A 21634-nucleotide genomic window follows, 5' to 3' on the forward strand; every position below is an offset into this window, starting at 1 on the left:
CTCCGGACTAGGGCCAGAGAGGGAATTAGACACTTCTGCCCCAAGATGCCTCAACCCAAGTTTTCACCTCTGAAGTGATCCCCCCATCAATCATGATGTACTTATTTCCTGTCATTTTCCCCTCTTACCAGGAGAGCCATGCGTGGAGGGGCCAGCGCGCTAATCTCAGCATCTCTGCCTGGTTTGCAGGTGGCAAGTAATTGCTGCTCTGAAAATGTGATTTAAACGGATGTATAAATGGAGAGAGGGTGATGTGTCTACATATCCGTGTGCCAGGCAGGTAGGAACTCATCCCCGCACCTACTTCCTCACCCCAACACTGTAAACAGTACCGGGTATTTTACATGTGAGCACCCTGAGGCTCATCGGTGTTAATGTACTTAAAAACGACATGTCAGGTACATAGTGCGAGAGCAGGAATCTGAAGGCAACCCAGGCTCCTAACATTCATGCTGGTCTCTGAGAAATGAAAATTTTGTCTGAGGGTAAGGACAGATGGAACGGTTCTGCGTGGACCGTCGTTTCAGGGGGGCTATGTTGATACTGTGCTGTGACTCCACCGTGTTCTTCTAGAGCTGGGACCGCCAGGCTCTCCAAAATCAAGCAGTTTGGGTGGGAATTCCTGACCCATCCTCCCACTGCAAAAACAAATGTCTATGGTAAATACAGAGGACTCCAGGAAGGATGGCCATTTTCTGTCTCACTGTCATGTAGTAGAACATGGGAGAAAGACACATGCACATAGGTACACACAGGCGAGCAATGGTTACCTCAAGCTAGTGAAGGTTGTCAGCCCTGCAGGCTCATGTGAGGCCACCAGAGGTTCTAAAGACTTGGGGAATACCTTTGCCATCCAGAAAGTTACCGCACTGCTCTGACTGTAGCCAAGGACCAGAAGGCCCATCAGGGACCCAGAACCATGACTGCGGGCCTCTGGCCCTGCTGGAATGACTAGGTTAGAAGGAAGCTGACACTTTCTGATGCCTTCATGCCATTGGAATTGGGTCCTTTTTGCCAAAAGAAATGTTAGCTTCTTTGCTAAAATCCAACTCTAAAGGCCTCATCAAAACATTCTAGTTCCATAGGCCAATATTGACATAAGGACAATGGGAAGCATGTGTAAAGAGAGTTTACTTGAGCCCATGGAAACAAAAATTCCCTGCTCTCCTTTGTTGTTAGACTCATCACCCAGTAGCCTGTGTGGGTCTTCTCTAAGGAACTTGTGGGGGGGAGAACATCAGTTTGTTTATGATATTACTTACAGGAGAAGGAACATCGCTCGGGGGAAAGGTGAGCATGTTTTCGAGCTTCTTCTAAATGGTACTGATGATATTAATTTCCGGTGGTTATCAGCTAGCTATGGTTGCATAAAAAAACACACCAAAATTAATAACTTAAACAACAAGTGTCTTATTAGTCAGGAGTCGGACAGGCTGGTTGGATGGTGGGTTGATTTCAGCTGGGCTTGCTCAGGCATGTGTGGTCAGCTGGCTGGTCAGGTGCGACTTCCTGGTCCAGGATGGCCTCCGCTGAAATGACTCTGTTCTGTTCCATGTGTTTAGTTTGTTTCTTTGTTTTTGTTTTGTTTTTTTGTTTTTTTGTTTTTGTTTTTGTTTTCTATCATGTTACACCAGGCTTGTTCTCCTGATGGCTGTGAGGGTTTAAGAGAAAAGTCGAACTGTGTGAAGACCTCCTGAGACTTAGAACTGACATACCATCACATCTGTCACTGTCCTTTGCTAGAAGAAGCCCCAAGAACTACCCAGTTTTCAGGATAGAGAGGTGAGTGTCATTTCATGTTGGGGAGTCCTTCAGAGTCATGTTGTCATCAATCTACCACAGCTGTCCCTGGTGACAGGATGAGTGGGTTAACTACTGAGTGTGAAACATTTAAGACTCACTATTACCTAGTGATTATTAATTTTTCTTTGGACTGAAATCTTTTTTATCTGGGATTTCACAAAATAATTAGTAAGAGGGATTCACACACACCTATACTCACAATATATTCTCAGATGTTAAATCAATTCTATTGTGGTGTGATGCTTATTTTCCTGTCACTAAATTTGGGGGCAATCAGAGTGGAGTAGGATTTCTATTTGGAATTCCAAAATCCTTAGTCGTGCCGCCTTTCTGTTTACCTAGTGATTATTATCTGTACTGATGAGAAAACTGTGACTCAGAGAAGCTAAGTGACTTGGCCAAGACCACAGAGCTGGAGATTCAGAGCCCTGAGATTTGAAGCAAGATTTCCTGGACTCTAAAGCCTGTGCTTTTTCCATTTCGCAGAATGGACCTGACAGCTCTCTACAGTCTGAAATATTGATGTGAAGAAGCCACTGTGCTTGGCTCTGGGTGTTCATGAGGGATGTGTGACAAGGGGGAGGATTAGCGTAGGCTCTGGGGAATAGGCAGTGTCCAAGCAAACAGGCCAGCACAATGGAAAGAAAAATGGCTTTAGAATTAGACACCCCAGGGTCTAAACAGCTATAAATCTCTTTCTTCATCTGCAAGACTGTGATAGCAGATACTCCCTCACAAGACTGTAGGAAGAATAAATAGGCTCTGGGCCACCTGGTATCAGGTGCAGGCTCTAGCCCCAGCTGGGTGTCTAAGCTCAGAGAAGGTTATTTGCTTTCCCCTGTTTCAGTTTCTTCAACTATAGAGTGGGCATAACAAGTAGCCTTGTATCCCTAGGTCGTGGTGAAGATTAAATGGATTAACATGTACGCAGCACTTAGAATATCTGGAAGCAAGTAAGTGGTATTGTAATATAATAACTTATAAGAAATATATAGTTGGTCATTCAATGATCAAACTATATTTCTCAGATATATTTAGTCTTCAAAGCCATAAAAGTGAAGTGGGTGTCCTCTTACTAATAAAGATGACTTTGGACCCCACCCAAGAATGGGGGCTGGTTGCTAGTAGGACCAACCATGTGATTAGAGGGTTGAAACTTTCAGTTGCACTGACCTCCTGGGGTGGGAGAAGTGTTGGAGGTTGAATCTGAAGAATGATCAATGACTTAGTCAATCATGACTATGTAATGAAGCCTCCAGGAAACCCAAGAGAACAGCTATCTGGCCCTTCTTGAAGAGTTCCATACTTGGGGAACAAGAATGCTTTTTTGTGCCACTGAGCAGGGCCCCAAGCACCATGAAGGTGGAAGTTCATTTGTTCAGGACCTCTCCCTATGTATCTCTTCATCTGCTAGTATTGGTGTCCTTTATTGGATCCTTTAGTAAGCTGATAAACAGGACTGTGTCCCAGAATTCTGTGGTCTGCTCCAGCAAATTAATTGAACCTAAGGAAGAAGTCATTGGAACCTCCAATCTGTAGGAAGTCAGTCAGAAGCACAGGTAACCCCCTGGGGCTCCTGACTTGCACCTAAAGTGATGTCTTGTGGGCAATCTTACAAGGTTGAACCCCTCATCTCTAGAATCTGATGCTATTTCCAAGTAGACAGTATCAGAATGGAGTTGAATTTGAGGACAACCTGTTGAATTGCTTGGTGTTACAAAGGGGGTACCCCTCACTCTGGAATTAGGTCCAGAATCCCAAAAAGAGGCATATAATAATCAACATGCAAATATGTGTACATACCTATGGGGACACAGCGTTAGAAAGAGTCATACAACGTCAATGTGCTAAACCCTATAAAGAACGTGGTGAAGGGCTGAGCGCAGAGTGAGCACTTGGTAAATGATGGTTGCACATTTATAGTCTGAGCAGACCCATGGGCTGACAATCAAAATCAGACCCCAACCTCAGGCCCTCTGTGAAGGGTTGGGGGCAGTGATGGAAGTGGGTTTTAAAGCTGGTTTATGTGAATGTGCTGGGGGAGTTCTGTTGTCCCTCTGAGGCAAGTATCTGTCATGCTCTTTGGAGGTACATAGCTCAGGGGTGTTGCTTATGTGTAGTTGCTAAAAACTAGGGCAAATAGAATATTATTAGGAAGAAAATAACCATTTCATATTCATGCATAAATACATACACATCTACAGAAATGCACGCATTTCTAAATGGGCACTTGGCATTATTTGAGGGGAAAATAGGAATAGCTAATGCCATGGGTTGAAATGCATCCCTCTAAATTCAGATGTTGAAGTCCTAACACCCAACACCTCAGAATGTGACTGTACTTGGAGACAGGGCCCTTAAAGATGTGACTAAGTTAAAGTGAGGTCCTATGGGTGGGCCCTACCCCAACATAGCCAGTGTCCTTATAAGGAGAGGATATTAGGACATGGACACGCACAGAGGGAATACCATGTGAGGACACAAGGGGATGATGGCCATCTGTGAACTAAGGAGAGCAACCTCAGAAGAAACCAACCCTGTTGACACCTTGATCTTGGACTTCTTACCTCCAGAATGATCAGAAAATTTCTGTTGTTGAAGCCGTTCAGTCTCTGGTGCCATGTTAAGGCAGTCTGAGCAAATTAACACAGTCAATAATTGGCCATTACCTCTATCACAAAGTCCCGTAAAGAATTTCAGCCTGCTCTTCCCAGGTCAGGAGTGCTACAGATCCTTGAAGTAAGGGGTGGAGGGTCTGGCCCACAGAACTGGAGGGAAAGGCTGAGCTGGACGCACATTTCCATCCTCCTCACTTTGCGAGGTCCTTCTAATGCAACCCCCCTCTTCCTGCAGGTTGAACCCCTATTTCTGGGCTCCTTCCCTGGTCTATGCTCATGGTCAGCTTTTGGCTTCAGCCCACGTCCTGGGTTTTCTACTCTGGCACGAGTCCCGCTCTTCCCAAACATGCCTTCCTGCTCTTCTCCCACTGGACACAGCCGATCTGACAGACACGGACTCCCATGGGTGATTCCTGCTCTCAGCCTCTCTCCTGACTTCCGGCCTGAAGAAGCCTGAAGGCAGAACGTTATGCGCATGTCTGTAATACCTGCTGGTTCTGTGGGTGATCCCTTGGCTTGGAACTCACTTCACATTAACATGAACAAGTTGACATTTTTGAGGTTAATGATCCAGTTGCTTATAAGACAGGTGGGGTTTGAAATCAAACAGCTTACATGAAGCGGAAGCCTGTGACACAGCCTTTATTATGCTTCTCAGTAGCATCCGAGAAAATCAACTTGTCCTTTGGCACCAATACAACCAACTAGGACCTGTGTCTTCTGTCTAATTTGCAGTTTGAAAAAAATGTCCCCAAGTCTTCTCACTTCAGCAAGTGTCTCATGGTTTTTAAATTGACATCCATTGTGATCCAACTTGTTGCAATTACTGAAAGTAAGCTAGAGATTTGCTGGGATTGAAGAATATAATTGCTTTACAAGGAATGGTCTGCAATGGACAACAGTGAAATTATGCTGAGTTTTAACAAAGATTAAAAAAAATTTTTTTTTTACCAATTACAATTGAAATTGGGAGTTTTCAATCACATGACAAACAGCATATCACCATTTTTGTCATTTCGCGACATTAAGAGGCAGTGAAATGTGGGAGGGGGTCTTCCACATTTCTCCCCACCCCTGACATCTCTGGACAGTCAGCCCCTCTTCCTGTCCACAAGGTGGATCCTGCATTAGTGCAGCAACCCCCAGAACTTCATAATCAGACCACACTGACTTTCCCAAAAGGCCCAGTCTTCCTTCCTGAGCGTCAGCTGCCCCCCCGCTCCCTCTTAATGTGGAAAATATGCTGAATTTCACCTCCCTGTTTGATTTTCTATTTTTCCCTTTCTAGGTTGGTTGTACAAATTAAAAGGAAAAAAACAAGACATGGTACTACCAACACATTTACAAATACAATTGTAAAAATAAAATATCAGTATTGCAACTTCTCCCCACATCCGAATCTAATGCTTATAGAGCATTAGCAGTGGGGTCTGCGTGTCTACCCCCTCGCCTTTCTGTCTGATTGGACAAAGATATGAAAACATATACAATGTATAAATGTTGTTTTCCATTTGCAGTATTTTATAGAAATGTGAAGATCTTGTACACACAGCTGGGCATCTTGACTTGTGTTCACATACTAATCCCTTATGGCCAGCCCTCTGACCCACACACGTACCTCATTCTTCCTTTTAAATGATACCATAAAATTTCAGAGTAAGAATGTTCTATGGCTTATTCAACTACTCCCTTCCAGTGGATATTTAGATTATTTTATCTTTATGTTTTTTGTTTTTCCATTTGCTTTTTTTAAAAAAAAATTTATTTGACAGAGAGAGATCACAAGTAGGCAGAGAGGCAGACAGATAGAGAAAGGAGGAAGCAGGCTCCCCGCCCAGCAGAGAGCCCGATGCGGGGCTCGATTCCAGGACTCTGGGATCATGACCTGAACCAAAGGCAGAGGCTTTAACTCACTGAGCCACCCAGGCGCCCCTTCATTTGCTTTGGATACTGCAAACTTCGGCATGCCAAACATCCTTGTACATGTATGTTTGTACTATCAGCTCCCAGAAAGTTGAAATATATAGATATTTCAATTGCACTTAAAAATCCAATATTACTTTCCTAAAAAGTTATGTGGATTTACAGATCCATCAGCAATGTGTATATTCCCCCATAACTAAACTCACGCAGGTATTATCCAGCTAAGCAGCATAACAAGATGTGGGAATTTCTGATATATTTAGGAAATTAACCTTTAGTACTGTGTGTAATGTCAATTACCAGCTACAAATGCCTCTAAATTTTCTTTTAACTTAGTTTTACTTACATTCTGTCACTTGCAAAAGATAGATACCTAATATATTATCTATATTGCTATAAGAGTATTTTTCCAGTTATACACTCTGAGTTTTCTTCCCTAAAATATGCCTCCATCCAAACATTCAACAAGAATTCTCCTAAATTTTCACCTAGAATTTTTTTTTTAAGTAGTTCTTCTCCTGGTAGATTGGGTTAGAGATAAGTGTCCTAACAGTTTAAGATTTCCTCGAGAGCAGGATGTATTGAACATATTTTCAGGTCTGTATGACCCTCAGTACCCTGTACTCTGTATTGCACCTAAAAGTGGTGCAGGAGACATTTGTGGGGGAAAAAGGAAAGGAAAAGAGATGGAAGAAAGAAGGAAGAAGAGAGAAAAAGGGGGATGGAGGGGCAAGGTATTGGTGGAAAGAAGGAATAAAAACTAGAAATGTGTTTCTAATCCTTCATTTAAAAATTATCTTTTTTTAGAGATGTTTGTCCCTGAGTCTATCACAGTGTTCATGTTTGCTAAGATCTGAGGGGCTGCCTCTACTGATGATAACTATCCTATATTTTTATTTCTCTTTTTGAAAGTTCTGACAACAGAGTCAGGCGTATCTGAGTTTAACATCCTTGATCTTACACTTCTTGGCTGATTATCTTTGAAAATTTTGTCTTGTCTGTGGATCTTGTTCTCCTCACTGTGCAGTACAGCTAACAGCACTGTTCCGAGAGGGTCTTCATGAGGCTCCAGTGGGCTTACAGAGGCAAAAGGCTGACCTAGAAGATACAGTGACACTGCATGCCAATTTCGTTCAGTCACTCCTGCCCCCCGCCCCCAGATTTGTTTCGACTGGCCTCTTTTAACACAGACATCTTCAAAAAAAGACGACATCATAATCTGCTGAGTGAAATAAGTGAAGCAGAGAGAGTCAATTATCATATGGTTTCACTTATTTGTGGAGCATAACAAATAGCATGGAGGACAAGGGGTGTTAGAGAGGAGAAGGGAGTTGAGGGAAATTGGAAGGGGAGGTGAATCATGAGAGACTATGGACTCTGAAAAACAATCTGAGGGGTTTGAAGTGGCGGGGGGGTGGGAGGTTGGGGTACCAGGTGGTGGGTATTATAGAGGGCACGGATTGCATGGCGCACTGGGTGTGGTGAAAAAATAATGAGTACTGTTTTTCTGAAAATAAATAAATTGAAAAAAAAAAAAAGACGACATCAGAGTGTCAGAGTGTGAGGAGGCTGTCATACATTTCATGTCTGTGCCTGCTCTCCTTTCAGTTTCCATGTGTATTGGAGCCCCCAATGCTACTGGATTCCAGGCTGCTCTCTCTGTGCTATGGATTGTCATCTAGGACCTGGCATTCCTTCAGTTCTTCTGGATCACAGAGCTCCTTGAGAAACTGGTGAATGCATTGGCTCCTTACCTCAGATAGAAGAAAACAAAGTTTTTCATAACTGTGTATGTGCAATGGGGGTGCTACAGACACCCCATGTGAAGCCCATCCTCAGATCTCATGTAAGGGCCTGGAGCTAGAGTGGTAGGCAACAGGCAAGTCCCACCCCTGCATCTTCCATGGTAGATGTTCTATATCAAAATGCAAGCTTCCATGGCAACAATATGTTCATCCGCCAGCATCTGCCCCATTGGCACTTTGACATTTGAGTTGTAGGTCCTCACCCGCAATGGTGTTGGTAACGCCCATGTCAGGATTGGCAGAGCTGACTGCCCATTCTCACCCAGCAAGGCCTGGATGGAAGATTATGTCTGGGATAGGTGGGGATGGGGTGTCCAGAGATTTTCCCAAGCTTTCTCTTTGGCCTACTTGGAAGGATTTCAGTTAGAGAAAATACAAACGGGCTATATCTTATTTAAACCCCATAACAAACCCGAGAGGAAGGGTGTTGTTCTTTATTCCAGACTATGATGTGGGAGCCTGAGAGAGAATGTGACTTCGTCAAGGCAATATCAGTAGGAGAAGGAATCGTTCTCTGCTTCACATCTTACGACATTTCCCCAATATTCTTTTCTCACCAAAACTTTTCTTCCCTAATTCTACTGCTCTGGTCAAAAGTGGTACCTCAGAGAAAACATGTCATGAAGTGCCCGGCCCCAGTCCCCAGCAACCCCATCTGAGTGGCTGAGGGATCCTCCTGGCGACCCTCTCCACACTCAGGCATGGTCCCGCCCATCCTGGCTCCTCACCTCCACTGGGCCCGGAGCCACAGGACACAGTGCTTAGAAGTGCTGGCTTCAGAGCCTCACTCAAGTCCTAGTTATTTAACTTCTCTGGACCTCGGTTTCCTCCTCTGAAAAAAATATGAATAATACCAAGACCTATGTTGTTCAGTTGCTGTGATTGTTAGATGCAATGATGCATAGAATAGTTACCAGAGTTTTCATCAAAGCATAAGCGTTCAACATGATCCAACCATTGTCATCATCATTACCACCACCTGATACTCGGAATACTAGTGAGCCCAGTCTCTTCTGGCAGCTGGCCGCAGAGCGTCGTGAACCTCCGTGCATCACAAGTTTAGGAAGGAGATAATCTTGTTCCATGCTCTTGCCCACAAGCCCCAAAATACCATGCTGGCCCCGAAGCCCATGGCCTCATGCTTAGCACCATGACACTTACACAGCAATGGTTGGGAATCGGATGTCACAGCCTGGCATGAAAGGCCATTCCCAGGGAGCCAGAAACCACAGGTACATGGATGAGGCTGAGTTTGAAAAGCAGAAGAAGCAGGCAGGTATCACGAACAAGATCTAGGAGTACCTGCTACCTTAGAGATACAACCAACCCAGCCCCTAAGCCTGCAAAGCTTCCTGAATACTTTTCTTGTGGGTGGATAAAACTTCTGGTAGAATAAGACTCAGAGGAAAGTTCTGAGTCCATCTCTAGCACTACATTTGCCACAAACACTGGATTCAACAAACCTGGCTTTGAGTGCTTACTCCTTGACCTGGGGATAGAACGAGACCGAGAGACACGAAGGCCCTGCCCTGAGGACTTACCCTTCAGCAAGAGGGGTAGATAATAAATAGGTGGGGCATAAGTAAGTCATGGAACTTTAGAAGATGATCAGATCGACAGGTGAAACAGAGCAGGGTAGTGAGAAGAAGAAGGCTAGAAGGAGAGGGGATCATTCGGCAGGTGGGGACAGAGGAGAACGTGATCACGGGGAAGACACAAACCACTGACATCCAAAGCTTGTATGCATGGGACAAGGACACACGAAAGCAGGGCAGTGTGGAGGGAGGTCACGACTGCTATGTGTTGGCATCTTGTAGGAACTCCACAAAATACAGGTGTTATGGTGTCAGAATCCCTGGAGGTTTCATCAAGGGTGGCCTGGGCACAGAGCTTCTGGCCTGGGGGGGTGGGGGAAGAGCCAGATAATAACACCAAATTGCAGACACCCCTTTGGGAGGGCAGAGGTAAGGGGGTGCACCAAAAGCAAGCTTGTGGAGGCCGGGAGTCCCCTACCTTCAGCGATGCTGCACCTTCCACCATCTCTCCTGCTGCCCGGACTGTGGGGCTTCCTGTGAGCACGGCTGGCTGTGAGCCAAGGGGCCCTTTTCACATTAAAGGACAGCCATCTGTTTTGTTCTCCTGTCAGGTCATAAGCAAGGGGGCACTGATCTCAGAATATGGGCATCCCTGGCTTTGGTGTGAGGGAAGTGCCTGAGGACAGATGATTGTCACTGCACAGGATAACAGAATAAAGGCACATGGCCCCCTCTGTGGACCTAGCGGGCCTGTGCATGGGAGCAGCCAGCAGCTCCCAGATGCCCCAGGAAGCTACATGAAAAAAGCCAAGCCAGAACATCTGGTGAGGTCAGGGCCCAGGCCAGGCCCCTCCAAGCCTTTGTTCTTGCTCACTAATGGTGCTACTGCTGGTGTCAGGGATCAGGGAGAAGGGGTCAGGGCCATGGGCTCAGGAAGCACAGGTTAACAAGTGCACTTCCCCATGCAAGCATGAGAAAATCAATTAGGAAAGGCCAGCAGGCAACCGTCTGGCCTTCAGCCTCCTCTCCAGGTGCCTTCCTGGGACCTGGGGAAGATTTGATGGATCACGGGCAGCAAAATGAATTCTTGGAAACTATGAAAGAGGACACATGGGACCTTCCAAAGCCCTCCCCTCTGCAAGGGTAAGGATGTGGTTTGGAATGTTTAGCAGAGGCTCCAGGGAGGGGATGCTGGAAAGAGAGAACCAATACCGATAGCTCACTGTCATTCTTTTTTGGGGAAAAGTTTCATAAATTTCATGTTGTCTCAAAAGGGTCTATGATCTAAAAGAACTATAAGAGTGTGGCTCTTATATAGTTTCACTATCTCAGATGCTAGCCAGAGCCTAGGAATCACTTCTCAGCAGAGTGATCTGTCCGCTGAAGAACTGGGAAGTGAAGAAGGACAATGGGCCAGGCACTGTACCAGCTGCTTCACACCTGGCATCACATTCAATTGTCCCCCATTAGCTACAAGGTTGCATTATTTTCCCCGATTTATAGACAAGGGAAATAAGGCTCCAAGCTGTTAAGCAGCTTGTCCAGGGCGGACACAGGCTAGGTTAGAATTGGGACCCAGAATGTTGTCTGATTCCAAACGGTGCCTTTCTTACCTCATCATGGTGATACTGATACTTTCAAATAGCAAGGGGGCAGAGAAGTTGGACCTCAGGGTATGACCCCATCCATCCACCAGGTCCATTCAGGCCACCCCCAACCAGACCACATGAAAGTCTGCCCTCCCACACACGGTATGTCCTTCCAGAACTTGTATCCATCCAGATGGATAGATCAGGGAGCAATCATCCAGCTGACATAAGAATGACATACAGGGAACACAAAGAGCAGAGTTTGCATCCCATTCATATCCCTACTTTACAGATGAGGGAATTGGGGCAGAACTCACAACTTAACCAAGGTCATGTCTGGTTTGGGTGCCTACACTTGGCCAGGCTGCCAGGGTGATAGGCCTTGACTTGTGTCGCGGAGAGGATCTCTTCTTGTTGGTCTCTCTTACCTTCTCACACCACCTCTTGGCTCTGGGTCAAACCTAGAGTCTTGTTTCACAGTTCAGGTGTTCTCCTGGCCCCAATAACAAGGAACTCTGGACAGAGCATGGCTTTGAAGTCAAATCAATCTGGATTCAATTTCTCTCTGCCACAGCTGAGCTGTGTTACTTTGGGCAAATGTCTTAACTTCTCTGAGACCCTCAGTCTCTCTCTTTTTTTCTTTCTCAGTCTCTTTCTATAGAAAATTGGGTCGGCGGAGGGGATATTCATCTGACAAGACAGTAGTGAAGATTTGATGAGATCAAGCATACGGAGCACCCAGTAGGTGCCCATCCCATGCTAGACACCTCTCTTTATATTCCTGCCTTTCTTGTGGCTGCAGCTGAGCCAGCAGGGCTGGCGGGACTCAGAGAGACTGCATTTCTGGCCCCAGGTGGAATCCTTGCCCTTGGGCTGGTCACATGCTCTCCCCTTGCCAGTTGCTCTTAAAGAGGAACCAATTTCACACTTCCAGATAGATCCACACTCCAAATTGTGTTTGTTTTAAAATAATGAATAGTGGCATTATTATCCCCACTGCTCTCCAGGGCGCTCAGTGCTGAATGTGTTCCTTTTGCATTAGCAGAGCTTCACTGCAGCAGATAAACGAGCCGGTGCCAGAGCCGAATGCACCGAAGAAAGGATGGCCCGCCCCGCCTGCTTCCCGTCTTTCCTGGTGAAACCTTCCCAGGAGGCTGCCAGCCGGGCTTCTGCTGCCTGGGGAAGCAGTCAAATGTTTCAGCAGGCTCCCAGAGCGCTGAGCAGACAGCAGAGGAGGCAACAGCCAGGTCTCTGTCATCCCCGGCTTCTCCCTGGCTCTCAGGTGACAGCCCGTGGCGCTGCAACTGTTGAGGAAGCCACGAAGGAGCGGAGGGAAGGGCAAAGTCCCATCTTGCATGAAGCAAATCAGCAAAAATGTTGCCTGTGCCCTGAACACCAGGCAAACTCACGTTTGCTCAAACACATGACAATGACAAGATGTGGCCAGGAAAGTCCTGGTGCAGTGGTGGTGCTTTTCCTTTCGTGGCCTCGACCCAAAGCACATCTTCTGGCCTCCCATAAACTTGCAGTGCCACAAGGCTTCTGGGCTTTTAGGAGCAGAAGCCAAAGTTAACTTCCTGCCTCTCATTCCTCACCCTTGGGTGGGTGGAGTGAGGAATCACAGAGGAGACTCCAGCTGGACAGGCATTACGGATGGAGAAGTAGTTTAGTGCTGAGTCAGGGATAGGCTACATGGGGGATGCTATTTGTTTTACTTACTGTTATGAGCTGAATTGTGTCCTCCCAAAACTCAGGTCTTACTCCCATCCCACTCCCACCCCCCACCACCCAGTACCTTAGAATGTATTTGGAGCTAGAATCTTTGACGCGATAATTAAGTTATAATGATGTCATTAGGGTGGGCTCTAATCCAATATAATTAGTGTCCTTATCAGAAGAGGAATTTGGACAAAGGCTTGCCCAGAGGGAAAACCACGGGAGGGCACCGAGAAGAGACTGACACCGACAAGCCCAAGGGACTGACGTCAGAAGAAACCAACCCTGCCAATGCCTGGATGTTGGCCTTCTAGCCTCCAGGACTGGGCGAGAGGAAAGTTCTGCCCAGTCCGTGGCACTCTGTTATGGCATTTCAATACAAATGCTGTCTTCTCTGCCACCCTGCAGCGACAGATGTGGTTAGGACTGCTCTGAGCCCATCAGTAGGCTGGCGATACAGGAAGACTATGTATCTTTGGATGTTATGCTCAAATACCATTACACGTGCAGTTACAGAAATAAGTTGGCCAACTAAAGGAAGGAGACACCCATCATAAAACATTAAATGTGTGTTTTTTCCTGCCCCACCATCCTATGACATTGTCTCCATGCAGATAGTTTTTAAAATTCTGGGGTTATATTGCACAGATTTAGCTTTGCTTTGTTTTTGTTAAACCATTAATTTGCTCCAAGGAAACATTCAATATCTATTATTTTTATGACCCTCTTTTCAATTTCTCCGTGTTTTTACTCTATTAGGAGCCTAAAAAATAAGAGTATCTTAGACCTCGATTAACTTCTCAGCAGCCCTGTGGGAGTTTACCCAACGGCTTTCTCTGGCATCTGTCTCCCAGGACAAATGCTCCCCATCTCCGGCATTCCTCTCTCTTCTGTCCTGCATGGATGACCTTTCCAGGACTATGGAATTAACCTCTGTGACACATTTGGGTTTTCGGGAGGAGGAGGTCAGAACAGGTGACCCGCCCAAGGTCAAAGATTCCCCAGTGTGCAGGTGACACTCTGCCCTTAATCCCATTGATTGGAACCAAACTGTGTTGGGGAAAAAAGTGCTGCTTTGCCTGGCTTTATTCTTTGCACACGTATTTCCCATGAGAACCTTACAGGGAGAGGTGATTGTCAATGGCATCTACAGCTGACTTGATTGTTCCTGGATCCTTTTCCCAAATATCACAAAAATATCAGCTGATTATCTTCAGACGGCCTGACATCCAGCACAGTTACCGCTATAACAGGATTAACATTTTGCATCTATTCAAACGCCCCAATAAAAAGGACCTCCGACCAAGCTAAGGGATTCCAAGGACGCGACGTTGAGCTTTTACTGATCTGTGCATTGATCGTTGTCTGTCCCATGTCATATATCAGCCAAAGAGCCAGAGCTGCATCTGCCTAATGAGACCCATGAGCCAGAAGCCTTTAGCTGATGGTGTGTCCTTGGGCTTCTGGCCTTCAGTTTCCTTTCCCTTGCTTGCAAGCCTCTGGAGTGTGAGTGTCCCATCCTGATGCCAGAGTCTCGACTCATTCCCTGAGACGTCTGTGCCTGAGCGTCTCCCTTGGGTTGGTTTTGTTTAGCAATCACTAGAGACCCAAGCTGTACCAGCTCTGTCTAGCTTCTCAGCCTCGGAAATGTGACATGACCTAGAGCCCTTTGTGGAATGCTAAGCAAGGGGCTGGCAGAGCCCAGGGGACCATTCCTAATATGTAGGGCCTGGGCCCCTGCAGAACTATTACCTACTCATCCATCTTTGCTGAGGAATCCCTAGCCTTCAGCCAGCCCAGGCTATACAAAGAAGGAATTTTGGATGGAATTTAAGGCAAGAAGGCTGACCTTTTTTTTTTCTTTTTCTTTAATAAGTGCCTTCTACCTTCCCACACCATGTCCTTTGTATCATACACTCCTTGACTGTGGTGCCTGTTCCCTGGAGAGGTAGGAAGAGGGCACCTAATAAATCCTGGATCCCAAAAGGCACTGTCAGAATACATTCTTCTAACTCAGTCCTCATGCCTTAGCAGCCTCAGAATCACTGGACAACCTCTGCGAACACCCTCCCCGGACTGCTTCCTCAGAGCTTCCGATTCCATACATTCGGCATGGAGCCTGAGATCTGCAGCCCTCACACATTCCCAGGTGATGCCCATGTTACTATTCTAGGCCCACACTTTGAGAGCCACTCCTAGAACTCCCTTCAGGATAGAATCACAGTGCACATTGGAGGCCATGTCAGGCCTAACCCATATGTCTCCGCTTCAGACTTGTTCCATGGGGCTCCTCTCAGAGACTTTGGCCTTCTGGTACACCAACTCCTCCAAAAATGTTTCTTCCTTGTCCCAACACAATATTCTGGGACTTCTTTGAGTGACTCCTCTCTCTCTGTGAATAGCACAAGTAGTGGTTGAGGAGTGGAAGTGAAGCGAGCATCTTTATTTGGCAGGTTAAGTGGGATTTCTTTCCAGGAGGTTGTTCTCCACAATTCTGTGTCAGCCAAGAGCTGGGGTTCCATGTCCCCAGAGATGTGTCTGTTTCACTTTCTCAGAAGTCTCTAGCCTTGTTTCCCAGAGAAGTCTCCTTTTCTAGACTACCAAGAAAATATCTCCATGCTCTTTTAATCCAAGAAAGAAATAGAATGGCCTTTAGGGAATTTCATCACATAGATGAAAACAGTGAGGTTTGGGTAAGAATAAGTTTATGTGACCCAAGTATATAATTCTGCCACTGGCAATAGGCATTTCTGAGATCCAATAGCTGTAGGAAAAAGAGAAGTCAGCCATAGCTCTGATTCCACTTCTTTCCACCATGCTTTCCCATGCAATCATCATGTACCATGCACTGTAGAGACCCAGAGACACTTGGTGACTCTTACTCCAGAAGCTCATAAGAGTGACCAAAGTGAAATCTGCACTACCATTACAACAGGACTGCTTGGGTGTAGTCCACACAGCCTTCCCACCACAAAGATTTGCTAGAGTCTACATGCTGGGCCCTGCACTGTGCACTGTAGATCTGGAGAGATAGAGCAGGAGCTCAAAGAACAGCAGAAAATTATGCTTTCTATTACAGTCCTGTTAGAAAAGAGATGGCACACTCACCTTTGATAGTTTTAGAAGAGCTTAGCAACAGGACTGTTTGAAAAGACACAGGCATTGTTTAGGAAAAATGAAACAAATCATGGTGTGGTGTCCTATTTGGTTTGCAAGAACAAGATGAGACTTCACCTCCCATAAAACAGTGAAGTATGCAAGGAGGACCTGAAAGGAGCCTCTTCAAACAAGATAGTAGCCAGCATGGGATGATGCCAACAGAAGGAAGAGCCAGAATAAATATCTCTCTTCTTCTTCTCCCTAACTTCTAGTGGGGCTCCCCATTGGACAAACTCAACCCAAAGCCAGTGGGCAAAGCAAATGGTCAATGGAATCCATATAGCTCAACCTCCAGGAACACAGAGCAGGGTAGAGAAGCATGAGGAGCACAATTAGGGGGCAACTGGAAGTTGCCCAGCACATTTCCCAAAGACTAGCACTATATTTAAAAGAAAAGGAATCCTGAGGACATTTGACTCCAGATAGGAAGGTGGGAAGAAGTGGGAATTTACCCCAATAAATAACTACCTAACCTAGTATTCCTAGTACTCTTTCAAATGAAATAAAATGTGCTTATGAACTTTAAGGATTAGGAGAAATGACTCATTTCTCATTACAACCATAGCTCCACTTCCATATTCAGTACTGGGAAATAAGAGAGGGACATTAATTAAGAAGATTAATAAGAAAATCTCATAAAGGTTTGGAAAAATGTTCATATTTACTGTAGGTCTTAAAGGAAGAGGAAGCACTTAATAGGGAGAAGGTTATAGCATGTAGGGTGTAGTTTGACCAAAGGCATAGAATCAGAAGAATAAAGGTGTATTCAAGGATTGGAGAATTGCCAGGAATGGTGCAATGCATAGTATGTTGGGAGGGAAATGCAGTGGGATTCATATGAAAAAGTAGACTGGTGCCAAATTGGGAAGATTTTGAAATGGCAGACAAAGAATAAGAGACTTTATTATGTATGCGACAGGGTATGCCTGAGTGGGGAGTGACTTGCTCAGTCTGAGATGTGCTGTGGCACAAAACTCACTAGATATCTCCAAAGTAGGACAGATTGGAGGACACTGATGGCTGGCTGCAGAAGGTCAGTCAAGAGGCAAACAGAAAAGAGGGAAAATGACTGTGGACAGTAAAGGAGGAAGGAGGGATAGCTGCAAGAAACATAAAAGGTTGGCATCAAAGCACATTGGCACCTAGACACCAAGGTAGGGTGGAGAGAGAGAAACCAAGCATGCCTCTGCAATTTGAGAATCTTTCTATGAAGATGTTTATTATTATAGCAACGTTTTCTGGGAGGGAAGTATAATTCAGTTATAGAATTAATTTGCTTCAAGATTTCCAAATTGAGATGCTAAATTTGGTGATTAAAGTATGGATCTGATATGAGAACCTGCAATGTGGTGATGGGTTTTTCCAAGGAGTGAAAAGCAAGACAAGGAAGCTGTAGTCTAGGACAAGTTAAAGGCTTGAGATGTCTGACATAAAGCAGCTCTGGCCTGGGAATGTTACTACAGATTGTCTGACAGATACAATGAAGAATGTTGAAGGGGAAGTGAGAAAGGAAGTGTCCAATAGTGAAGAGGGGTTTGAACTAGGTAATCAGGATTTAAAGGTGCCATTTGCTAGATGCTAAAATGCTCTAAGGTAAAGAGAAGGAAAGGAGTAAATGTGCTGGATTACAGGATAAAGCATGGAAGACCATACCCTTCCCACTTTGAAGTCCACTCATCTCTCTGGATCCAACTCCCTCTTTCCTTGCTTTGGGAATGTATTCATTTCTCATTGCTGCTGGAAAAAATCCCCACAAACAGAGTGGCTTCAAACAATCCAAAGTTATTATCTTGTGCTTCTGGAGGTCAGAAGTCTAAAATGGGTCTTCCAGGACCAAAACCAAGGTTTCCATAGTGTTATATGTTCCTTCTGGAGACCCTAGAGGAGAATCCATTTCCTTGCTTTATCCAGCTTAGGAACCGCCAGCATTCTTTGACTGACAGCCCCTCGCCTCCATCATCAAAGTCAACAAACTAGCCTCTGCTGTTCTCCCTTTGATTATGACTCTCCTTCCTCCCTTTCTCACTTATAAGGATGCGTGTGATTATATTAGGTCTACCTGGATGACCCAGGATAATCTTCCCATCTTAAGATCCTAACCTCATGCATATGCAGTTTGCCATGGAGAAGAACCTGTTTACAGATTCAGAGGATTAAGATGCAAATATTTTGGGAGTCCCCTTCTTGTTGTCACAAGGAATACATTCTTCCCTACTTGCAATGTCCTGGAATATTCCACACACTCTTCAACATATAGCTCAAATAGCACATCCTCTAGCATTCATTCAGTGACACCCCCAAGCCGAGTTATTTCCTTTCTTCTCCCCGGTATGGCAGGTTCAGATCCAGTTCTCAGATCTGGAGTTCTCAGGCAAGTTCTACTGTAACTGTGACCGTCCCCTCTGATAAGTGAGAGCCAGTCATTTGGTTCAATCATTTTGATATGCCCAAGGACCCGCCCAAGTCCTGGTTTTCAGGATGGATAGATTTTTTTAGGAAGATAAAAAGGATAGAAAAAGAAGAGAAAATGGAAAATAAGAGAAAAATAGGAAGAAACGTTCATTGGTCTGGAAGACATGGGAGATGACTTGGTTATTGCATCTTAATGGGGTACACTGGTTCTTCTTGAAAACACCAAATTCTTTTTTTTTTTTTTATAAAGTAATAAACTGAGGTTTCTATTAAAGAAAAAAAAAAAGAAAGAAAGAAAGAAACGTGAAAGTGGTTGAGTCCTGAGCCAGGCCTTTAATATATTTTCTTGGCTCATCCTCCAAACAATCTAGCATAACAGGCATTGTAACCCCTATTTTACACATGAGCAAACTGGGCTCAGAAAAGACAATTGCTTTGTCCAAGGTTGAGCTAGGAAACTCAGAGCTGTCCACAGCCTGCCTGGCTTTACCACCTTATTGTCAACATTATCCCCTTAGTGGACCCCACCCCAGCCACACAAGATTTCCCATGAAACCCATTAACTCATTCCCTACATAGTCCCTTTGAATGTGTTGCTCTATCTGCTCAGAATATTCTTTCCTCTGCTCAGAATATTCTTTCCTCTGTATATTCACATCACTTGTTCCATAACTTTAGGCTGTCTGGTCAAATCATCTCTCTTTATCAAGGCCTTTAACGACCTTTTCTCTCTAATAGGTCCTTCCCCCAAATACTCTCAAACTTCTTACTCTAAGTTCATTTTTCATCATTACAAGTTTTATAAGCTGAAATCAAAAAATGTATTTTTTTTATGACGAGGGAGGCTCAGGAAGGCAAGGACTTGATAGATTTTATGCATTTATGCATCCCTAAAACCTAAAACAAGGGTCTTGGAATATAGTAGGTGATTCTCAATAAATATTTATTCAATGAATGAATGAATGAGGTGAAAAATGTTATCATGATACACAAAAGTTGAGCGGGAAAGATTCCAGGAAGCACAAGCTAAGAAGGAAGTTATTAGGCTTTAGGTGTTTCTGCTGATTCGTAAGGTAAGATTAGGGATAATACAAGTGGAATATCTCATTTGCACCAGGACCAAAGTATGGAGTTTGTCAAATGTGTGAACCTTCCATAGAACATTAAAGAAATGTACTCAAGGTGTATAGGCATTTTGTCCCCTGGCCAGCTTAATTCTGATCCAAATGACACTGAACATTCTGGAAAGCAGGGCTGTGCAGCCACGGAGGTAGCTCTGGAGCCAGGCCAGCTTGGGCTTCATAGAGACGCTCAGCTGCTTATCAAACTTTAGTAAATCAATTACCCTCTCTGACCCCAGTTTACATTCTCATATAATTAAGATGATAAATTCTAGTTTCCAGGGTTTTCCCAAATGTACAGTTAGAGGAGTTATTTAAATCACCAGGCACTTAGAAAAATGCTCAAGAAATCTTAGTTCTTCCCCTTCATCCCAGCTTTCCTAACTGGTCTAGACTCGGTCTAGTTTTGTTTTGTTTTGTTTTTGCAAAGTGTGTTAACATGTTTTTATTCTCAGTAATTTCTTTAAACTTCAGGGTTGGATCTCAAAATTATTACTGTCTCCTTCAGTTGCCCCAAGGGGATGGCTGTGTTTTAATGGAATCACATTCCTCCCCAGCGCCTACCCAGAAGGGCTGTAACTAGGGGCAGCCATCAGCCCTTGCTGTTCCCCGCTCGACCTTGAGTAAGAAGGAGGGCATGTGGTTCCCTTGGGCCAGCCAAGCACACAGGGAATCAGATGATGTGAGGCCAGCCTGAATTTGGCTTCCTGTCAGGAAGCCTGCCTCCAGCATTCATCCTCTCCCCACGGACTAAATGTGCCATAGTGGGAGAGAGTTCCTGCAGAACCGTACAGGCCCCTGGGCAAAAAGCTGATCCCGTTACCCATCAGTCTTCATTACAATGAGAGAAATTAGAGCTGGGAGGATCCCATGGGGTGCCCAGAACTGCCTTCTCCCATTTCCTAAAAAGGGTTGTTCCCACAATCAGCCTACAGCAGTGGTTTCTGAGAATCACAAAGGCTAACAGATTTTCTCATGAAAAATCCACTTCAAGGAGTCCAGCTCTCATCCCTTCCCTGTTTTCTTCCCTGGTCACTTCCTGCTGTTTAATCACATGAAAGAAGCCAACGTAGATACTGGGATTACTTCTGAATTAGGAGGGCAGACATCCAGTCCCAGACCATAGATCTTGGCAAAATGCACATCTGGGTTGGAATGCATAGCCACAGTGAATATGACCCTCTAATGCGGCTGGGGCTCCTGCTTTCCCTCAACCTTCCTAAGCGTAAAAGAAAATCAAGAGAGAACATGCTCTTTAGCATTGGTTCCTTTCTCACAGTGAGGCTCCCAGAGCAGCAGCATCTGAATCACAGGAGAACAGATTCAAAATGCAGATTCTGGGGCCTACTGGATCCAAAGTTCTGAGGGAGAAGCCGAACGATGTTAATTCTTACGTACACTGAAGTTTGAAAACCACTGGTCCCCAAATCCTAGCTCTCTGCAAAGTTGCTAAGACTCTGTAGGGGAAAGGGAAAGCTGTGGAGAGAAGTACACGTAGTGAAGGATGAGAACTTACGGTCCTTGGAAACTGGCTGGCTCAAGAAAGACCACTGGCTAACCCTATCCCAAAGCCCACTAGTAAACAGCTTTAACCAGGAAGACCACAGAAAAGACATAACTCTGAGAGTCTTCTTTGAAGTCACCATGAATTTCTTAGCATCCGGTTTAGTTCCAGGTGTGGGGATTATGAATCATGACCCAATATCACCTTTGTGATGACTCTCATGTTTTCCCAATACCAGATTATAGCATGGAATAGTGGAATACCCTAACCATCCATCCATCCATCCCTGAGGTTTAATTGGGCTTTTCCCTTTGACTGATTCTTTTTTTTTTTTCCCAGTTCTGTATGCCTCCATCCTTTGGTCATAGTTCAATCAAGCCACCAGAGTATCTTCATCTAATAAACCATGGGCCTTTAACCTTTTCTGTACCATCTCTTACTTCCTTTCT

This window comes from Mustela nigripes, chromosome 4 (genome assembly GCF_022355385.1).
Source record: "Mustela nigripes isolate SB6536 chromosome 4, MUSNIG.SB6536, whole genome shotgun sequence".
NCBI classification, from domain to species: domain Eukaryota; kingdom Metazoa; phylum Chordata; class Mammalia; order Carnivora; family Mustelidae; genus Mustela; species Mustela nigripes.